Genomic DNA, 9,088 nt, shown 5'->3' with positions numbered 1-9,088 from the left:
AGTTATACAATGTCCTTACTGTGTGGAAGCTGGCTTGTGTGGAAGCTAACAGATGGAAAGATTATATTTACAAACGCATATCAATCGTAAATATATATAACGTCAACATCAGAGAAGCCTATTCTCGATTATCCGACGAAACTGTTGGGCGTGAGAGACAAAATAATCTTTTTTATGAATATATCACTGAAAACGTACCACTATCGGTATCTCCGCGGCTCAACCTTGTCAATGTGTGAAAACGGTGAACTGGAGATCTGTACATGTACTCTGGTAGTACTTTATGTGAGATATTGTTGATGTCCATTCAAAGTTTCACTTATGATGCATTAGACAAAAAGTTACAGAAATAGAGACTGCCTATTTAGTGAGTCATTGTACAATTTATATAATCTTTTGCACACTAATATCGATAAGGCTATGCATATGTTAGTAACTTTTAATCACGCGGCGTTTTTATCCTCCAAGACATAAACTTGTTGTTGAGCAAGACCAACTTCCTCCTTGGTAGGACCAGGAATTAGAGGAGATACAAAACATGAACGGAAAGCTCTTAGAGGGCATGGACATTATATTCAGGATTAAAGTGTTTTTGGCCAGTTTTGGAATTTGTTGGTTTTTTATTTAACAAGGAGCAGTATTTCAGTACAAAGAATATAACTAGTGGTATTTCACAGTCAATACCTACTCAGCAGTTGGTGGATCACTTAATGTTACTGTCTGTTGAACCAGTCAATGTATTACACCCTGATATTGATTTGCTCCCATCTACAGAAAAAAACCACTGGAGAACCTAATCAACCAATCGCTGATCAAGACGGTTTATTTAATATAGTAAATGCTGCAAATAACAAATCACCAGGACCAGATGGTGGTGCTGCTGATATTGTAAACGCTTCTCTGCATCTTCCTGTCCTTTATCTTACTCACCTTTTTAAATATGACTCCAACAGCTGTAGACGTATTTCTCTCATTGTTAGAGAGAGAGAGTCATAATATCAACAAGCCGATTTAAGGGCTCATGAATTTGTTTTTTCATTACAAGCAATAGTTCAAAAATACATTGGGTTGAAAAAAAGGCAGATTTTATTGCCACTTCTTTGGCTTTTCCAAGGCATGTGTGATGTTCGCCTGCATTTACTGTGTGCAGTTTGTATTAAGGGTATTTTCTTTCTTTTTTTATCACTTCAATGTATCATTATTTATCAGCTTGTGATAGAACCCCTAAAGGTATATCTCAGTGTCTAGCTGTAACCCTGTCACCCTTCAAAGCTGTGTTTCAGGTATATTTAGATAGATAAATATTTATTAACTATTATTTTCTAAACAAGTTATGTAACCTTATGGAACGAGAGGGTGGTCAAGGTATTACTGTTACATCTTCTATTAATGATGTGTGTTCTCCCATGTTTGCTGCTGATGTCTCAGCAGTGTCTGACACCCTGCTCACAACTGCAAAAAAAGATAACTGAACTGGAAAGCTTTACTTCAGAAAGTAAATCTGAGTAAAACTCAGATTATTGTTTATAAAGGGTAGTCCCTTAAGGTCATATGAAAAGTGCTTTTATGATGGTACACCTATAGAAACAGTATCTTTATATAAATACCACGGACTTGTATTCACCCATAAGTTAATTTGGAGCAAAGCTCAGACCTTGTATTTCAAGCAAATTATAAAATATTTTCTGTTTAAAGGAAACTTGGTAATATCAGTTGTCAAGATATATTTAAGATATTCGATTGTATGATAATGGTTCTGAAATCTGGGGCACGATATCTTGTAATACTATTGAATCTGTTCATATTAGATGTTATAAAACTAGTTTTAAGGCTGCTCGATCAACTTGCAATAATATGGTTCTAGGGGAATGTGGAGGGATGCCTTTACAATTGGTGCAGACTATTACATTAAGCAAACAATAAGGTACCAAGACAGTGTTATATTATGTTAAAATCTTTGGATGACACAAATAAAAAATGTTCTATTTAACTTTGAATTTGTCTTTGCCTGGATAAGTCAGGACAATGGAAACCAAGCAGCCTTCAACGCAGTTTTTAAGCAAAGATTACATGATACTTTCTTTCATTCATGGCAAGCATCCTTACCTGCAAATCATAAGTGTTTCTTTCTATAATCAGTTTAAATTCCTTCTATATATTGAAAAATATTTAAGCAAAGGTGATTTGAGAACATTTGAGAACATACAATTCTAGATTTAGATGTTGCAATTTCAAGCCTGCTTTTAAGTGAGTGAGTGAGTGAGTTGTAATTTTACATCGCATCGGCAATATTGCAGCCATATCGCGATGAGACTTGCTGATAAGACAGGCAGGTATGAAAATATTTTTTTAATGAAAGATATTGCATTGTATGTCATGCAACTTTAACGGCTATGTTATATGTATGTGATTCCTACTCTGAATTGAGACACAAGTTCATTGTAAAATTGTTTAGTAGATATCCGACAAATAATAATATTATTTCTATTAAGTAAGAGTATTGATATTATCAAGAATGTCTGTCTGTTCCTATATCTTGTAAGTATAAAAATAAACACCAAATTATAGAATATAACCATGCCTTTGTATGTATTTTGGGCTGGAGGTATTATACTGAATAAAACTGTCTGTCTGTCTGTCTGAAACAGAGATTGCTACGCGTGTCCCCATTATTGATGTTGTTTTAATTGAGTGTGTTTCTAAACGTATGTCGTAAATTTAGTACATTATGTAGATAAAAACTATTAACGAAATCATAGCATATAAATACAAAACAAGGGAGTGATTCCATGAAGCTGGTGAGGTGAAATTGGGTTTAAGGTCGAGTCCAAGATTATTGCACTTATATAGCGACGTGCATGCACGTGTGTGTGTGGCTGATTGTACTAGTCCGGACTGATGCCGATTTATAGTGCTATCTTACTGAGATACCATGCCGCAGTTTAACATGAATACCCTCTCAGACACAGTATACTTACTCCGAGCCGACCAGTCCTTGTTTGAGCCCCTTAATGCCGAGCACCAGACAGGGTTACAACAAGTACCATCTTTTAACGTCTTTTGGCATGACGCGGCTGGGTATCGAACCCCGGACTTTCCGCTCTCCGGGCGGACGCTCTACCACTAGACCATCTAAATTTACATTGAAATGGGTGGTCTTACATGCTCTCTCAGAGGGACAATAATGTTATGCATCTCCAACCCCCGTCGAGGGCAAGGCCACGAAGAATCTCAGTTACTAATCATACACTACCGATTTATAAAATACATAACTTTTTATTTGTGAATTAGTTCTATATCTTTTACTTAAACGTTAATTAACATTGCTAAAAAGGTCCTCAAGTGTTTTTCCTTCAAATGGAAAAATCAATACAGTCAAGCAGGACATGCTTGACTGTAATTCTCTCATCACAAGGGATACAAAACGGAGGATACTCACCTTTTAATAACTATTTGTGAGTATATCTACTATGGCCAATACGTCATCCTCGTAAAATGACCTCTCCAAATATGGACTGACAACCCAAGTAGGTGTAACCGATATTTGGTTTAATTACAATGAACTTATTCTATTCATACCTGCTTGGGTGTCCCACTTCTTTTGCATGAGATCTCGGATGTAATCACTGTATGGGATAAGAAGTGGCGTCGCAGATTTGTTGAGTTCTACTTTTGCTGCAGCATCAGCCATTGTGTTACATTTTATGTCCATATGACTAGGTAACCAATAAAGGACGATGTCGTATCGTCCAGTTGAAAGGTTATTGTAAAGTTCTAAAATATCTAAAATAATTGGATGAGTCGAAGATACATTATTCAATGCCTGAAGACAAGAAGGAGAATCAGAAAAAATGAAGAACTGTTCACATGCAGACTGTCGTTGAGTATATATCAAGGCTGTAAGGATAGCATTTATTTAGCCTCAGGTATTGTCTGGTATTCTAGATGATATAATTTGTGATCCAACGACAGTGGCACTTGCTACTTTGCCACCATCAGACCCATAAGTAAAGATTGAATGGCGAATGTCGTATTTATTTTTTAATTGTACATATTCATGTTGATAAACTGGTTGATTAGTGTCAGATGTTTTAAAACGTGTGAGGGAAATGTCTACTTCCGGCATCTCCAACTGCCAGGGAGTAGAAGACAAAAGTCGGTAAGGAGAGATAATATCCAGATCCAGATTTGGAGCATTATTAGGAGATTTGATCCGAATTCCAAGTGGGGGAAACCAGCTTTGGTTTCTTGTGAAACAGTTCTTCATAGAGGGGATTAAAACGGAGTCATAAGCAGGATTGGAGAGATTGGAACGTAATTTAGTAATATATTCGAGAGACATTTAAGTACGGCGTTGTTTTAAAGAGGGTTCATCGGCCTCGACAAAGAGGCTGTCAGCCGGATAAGTTCGAAAAGCACCAGGTCAAAGTTTTAACCCTTGATGGTGGATTTAATCCATTTTTTTTTAATTACTCTTGCAGGCTCCAGCATACACAATGGAGCCATAGTCCAGTTTAGAGATAATTAGAGATCTATATAAGCGAAGAAGGGTTATCTGATGCCCTCCCCACTTTGAATTTGAGGCGTCTTTTCACAAATCTAGGGCCTTCAGGCATTTTGTCTTTCGATATTTATTATGTGTCAAAAACGTTAAAGGATGGTCGAAAGTTGATCCTAACAATTTGGCTTCTTTACAATCGTGATTGGCGTGCCATCTAAAAAGAGTTCGGGGTCTTTATGGGGTTTATAAACTCAAAAACAAAAGTTCCTGTGACACTAATATTATAGTGTATATTTCAAACAAGTAAAGTTTGGTTTTCAATATTGTAGTACATGTATGGAATCAAGTCACAAAAACGCAACTGCTTCAGAAAAGCATGCATTCCATGCAAAAGTTGATTTTTATGCAAGCCCCATGAATTTCACAACCCAAAAATGGGTATAGAACACATGTGCGTTAACGTGATATTGCAAGACAATTTTACGTCCACAGAAACACCATTTGGTGTGTATGGCAACGTTGGCAACAGACGAATGCAGTCAGAGACCATCTTCGGAGTGGCAGGCCACGCGTAACCAATAATCGACAAGACAACTGAATTCGAACAACACACCTACGAAATCGATTCCAGCCAGCAACAGTGACTGCAAGAAGCATCCCTGGCCTTCGACGAATATCTTCACAAACCGTACGTCGTCGCCTCAGATGTGCAGGGATTGTCGCCGAAAGACCCGCCAGACGTCCCTTTTTGACAGGAAACCACCGTCAAACACGTCTACAGTGGTGCAGACAGCGTCTACGCTGGACGGCCATGCAGTGGGGACAAGTTTCCTTTTCACCTCCGCCACAGCGATGGAAGGATTTGAGTGTACCGACGTCGAGGTGAACGTTACGTCAATCATTGTGTCATGGAAAAAGATCGGTTCGGGGGCGGTAGTGTTATGGTATGGGGTGGGATTACAGCAAGACAGAGGACCCGTTTGATAGTGGTAGAAGGAAATCTCAATGGACAGCACTGTCGCGACGAGATCATCGGCCCTGTTGTTCTACCGTTTTTGCGTCGTCATGGCCCAGGCATTACCTTTCAACATGACAACGCCCGGCCTCATATTGCTCGACTTGTTCAGGATTCATGAAAAAACAAACACACACGTGTACGGACATAATACTCGCAGGCAAATGATTCATGTAAACACACATACTACACGTGTACGGACATAATACTTGCAGGCAAATGATTCATGTAAGCACACATACACACGTGTCCAGACATAACACATGGAGGCCTGTGATTTCATGAAAACACACATACACACGTGTACAGACATAATACTTCCAGTCCTATGATTCATGAAAACACACAAACACACTTGTACAGACATAATACATGCAGGCCTATAATTCATGTAAACACACAAACACACTTGTACAGACATAATACATGCAGGCTTATGATTCATGTAAACACACATACACACGTGTACACACGTGCAGGCATATGATTCATGAAAACACACATACACACGTGTACAGACATAATACATGCAGGCTTATGATTCATGTAAACACACAAACACACGTGTACACACGTGCAGGCATATGATTCATGAAAACACACAAACACACGTGTCCAGGCATAATACTTGCAGGCCTATAATTCATATAAACACACATACACACGTGTACAGACATAATACTTTCCGGCCTATGATTCATGTAAACACACATACACACGTGTACAGACATAATACTTCCCGGCCTATGATTCATGTAAACACACATACACACGTGTACAGACATAATACATGCAGGCTTATGATTCATGTAAACACACAAACACACTTGTACAGACATAATACATGCAGGCTTATGATTCATGTAAACACACATACACACGTGTACACACGTGCAGGCATATGATTCATGTAAACACACAAACACACGTGTACAGACATAATACTTGCAGGCTTATGATTCATGATTCATATCTTACCCCAAATTTCATTTAACTTATTTGTTTTACACAAAATTACCCAGCCACAGATTACCTTAAGCAAACTGTTGCAGAAATGAGTGATAACCCATTGTAAAATATACCTGATCAAATTTAACAACAGTTATTTTAATTTTCAATACCATAATACCATGTCGAAAGAATACACACACACACACACACACACACACACACACACACACACACACACAAACCATGTATGTTTTCTCTTATATGTCTGCTTCCTTATTTTTGTATTGAAACTTCGTAAATTATGATTTGCAAACATAATTTTCACCAACGGCCCAAACAACCGTAAACGCAGTCTATTATCTCAAAGGACGTCATTTTGTCATATAAAGAATAGTTAAAAATATATTGAATTGAATTTGTAGAAAATACCAAAACAACGAACACACCAAATAAAACGAAAATGATCAGTGAGAGCTGTTGGCTGCCGTGAACTGCTGTTCATTGATGTAAGGTTTGAACCGTTTGATGAATCTAGTGAGGATTCCAGGTTCGACTCGGTCCCCATCCACCTATATGCGGTTGTTGTACGATGTAACGTAAGTGATCGGGTTGTCAGGCTTTCCTGTCTTGATTGATTGCGTGTCAAGGTATCCCGACGACCATTGCTGATAACATAAATCACTGCATTGTCTGGCCAAGGCGAGATCATTGCGCGTGCGTCCGTGCGTGCGTGCGTCCGTGCGTGTGTGTGTGTGTGCATGCGTGTGTGTGCATTAGTGCGTGAGCGCGCCAAAGCATCATGCATTCAATCTTAAAAAATGACTATGAATATTCTTGCTTAAAACGCTAAAAATGGATTACCCAAACTATAGGTATCAGTTTTCATAAGAGCGATAACAAAAGCACGACCCATAGACCACGCTATGGTGGTGAGTGATGTAGTACACTTATCCGTATATGTGTTATTCTGTGATATGTGTAAACATTGACTGTCATGTGATAAATAGAAACAACAATATTGATATGTCCTCAGAAAACGGAGCAGAAACCTTTTCAAAACAAGGAAACGCAGGGCCTGGTTGATTTCCCGCCGCCATTACAGTTGCATCAAGGCGTGCCAGCTTCATGTTCCCGGACAACAAGAAGTGATGCAGATCGGAGATGTTCAATACAACGCTAATGGCAATTATTGATGAAGCGGACGTACATGTACACTCTCCATGGGTGTTATGCGCACTGCCAAACATGTTCATATCGAGAAAGAGTGATCACTGGGGAATGTTTGGAACAACAATTTTACATGGTTGTAATCCGTGAGTTTACAGATATGACAACAGTTTGTATCTTCTATTCTTTGGGGGCACGGGTGGCCCAGTCGTCAAAGGCGCCGCGATTCCCTGTGCAGAGTTGCGTCCCTTGGGCCCACCAGAAACCTATGATTGTGGGTTCAAATCCCGGTTGGCCCCGATTATGTTTCTAGGTTTGTCAGCATCATACCCGTGCTCGTGGGTTTCACCGAAGTGGTAAACGTCTTAGATCTGCATCACTTCAGGCTTTCCTCCCACATTAAGCTGACACGCCGCGATATAACTGGAATACTGTTAAAAGCGGCGTTTAACCCAACTCACTCACACTCACACTCTATGTGTATCAACATATCAGTTTGCCGTGAATCATTGTTTGGATCTATTCATTATTGTACAGGCTTTGTCGGATGACATAAGTTTTTGTCTAACACATAAAAGGTAAGGAAAACATTCATGAACACGTGACATGTGTGTTTAGCATATTTTGTTTATAATTTTATTTTGCACATAAGAAGGAAAATCGAATCACGCGTTAAGTGATTTGTAGTCGTTCCCTTTGATCTCGTCAATAATGTTTCTTAACATTCAGAGAGTTTTAAGACCGCAGCCATAATGGTTTCCAGCGGAGTAATCTCCACTTCCGACCCTGTTGAACAGTGACTTGGTTACGATCTAATATTATATGGTAAATGTAGCCTTTGTAACTGACTATGTAACTACAAACACATTTGCTAGTATGAAAGAAACAAAATCCTGCCCATATCTACAACAAATCTCAGCTAAAAGCAGAGCCGATTGTACGTATCCGACTTTATCATGTGCATGTGTCTATGAATCACTATCAAGTAGTGATGATGCCAGATGGTTTTTGTCACAAACACATGCAAAGGCAAGTCCATTCATTGTTCACCTGAAACATCACGGGACGATATTGTACAAGTCAATACAGGGAATTGCATCGGACATCCTTTTTGTCACTGATGCGTGGACGTTAAGCAAATGAATATCCATGAGTCCATGTCCTGGTGTGGTTGTTGATGTTATGACTTCCATTGGTTATTAACAGAAAATTCTCTTTCAAGAAAATGTATTTTTGACTGAACATCTTGATTCTTGTAAAGATGAGGCTCTTGGGAGTTGACGACATATCTGAATACTTCTACCTTCAAGCATGCGTTAGATTGTGGCCACCTGTGCTGGTGGCATCCATGTTCAAATGGATACCCACATGTGCATCTCTTTCTGAATATGGACTTGGCTTACACCAAAGTCACAGAAGAACTTATACTGGCATTTTAGTTCGTTTATGAAAAT

The sequence above is a fragment of the Haliotis cracherodii genome, unplaced genomic scaffold (genome assembly GCF_022045235.1).
Source record: "Haliotis cracherodii isolate W230 unplaced genomic scaffold, xgHalCrac1.p SCAF_6, whole genome shotgun sequence".
NCBI classification, from domain to species: Eukaryota; Metazoa; Mollusca; class Gastropoda; order Lepetellida; family Haliotidae; genus Haliotis; species Haliotis cracherodii.
This window is presented reverse-complemented; position numbering follows the sequence as displayed.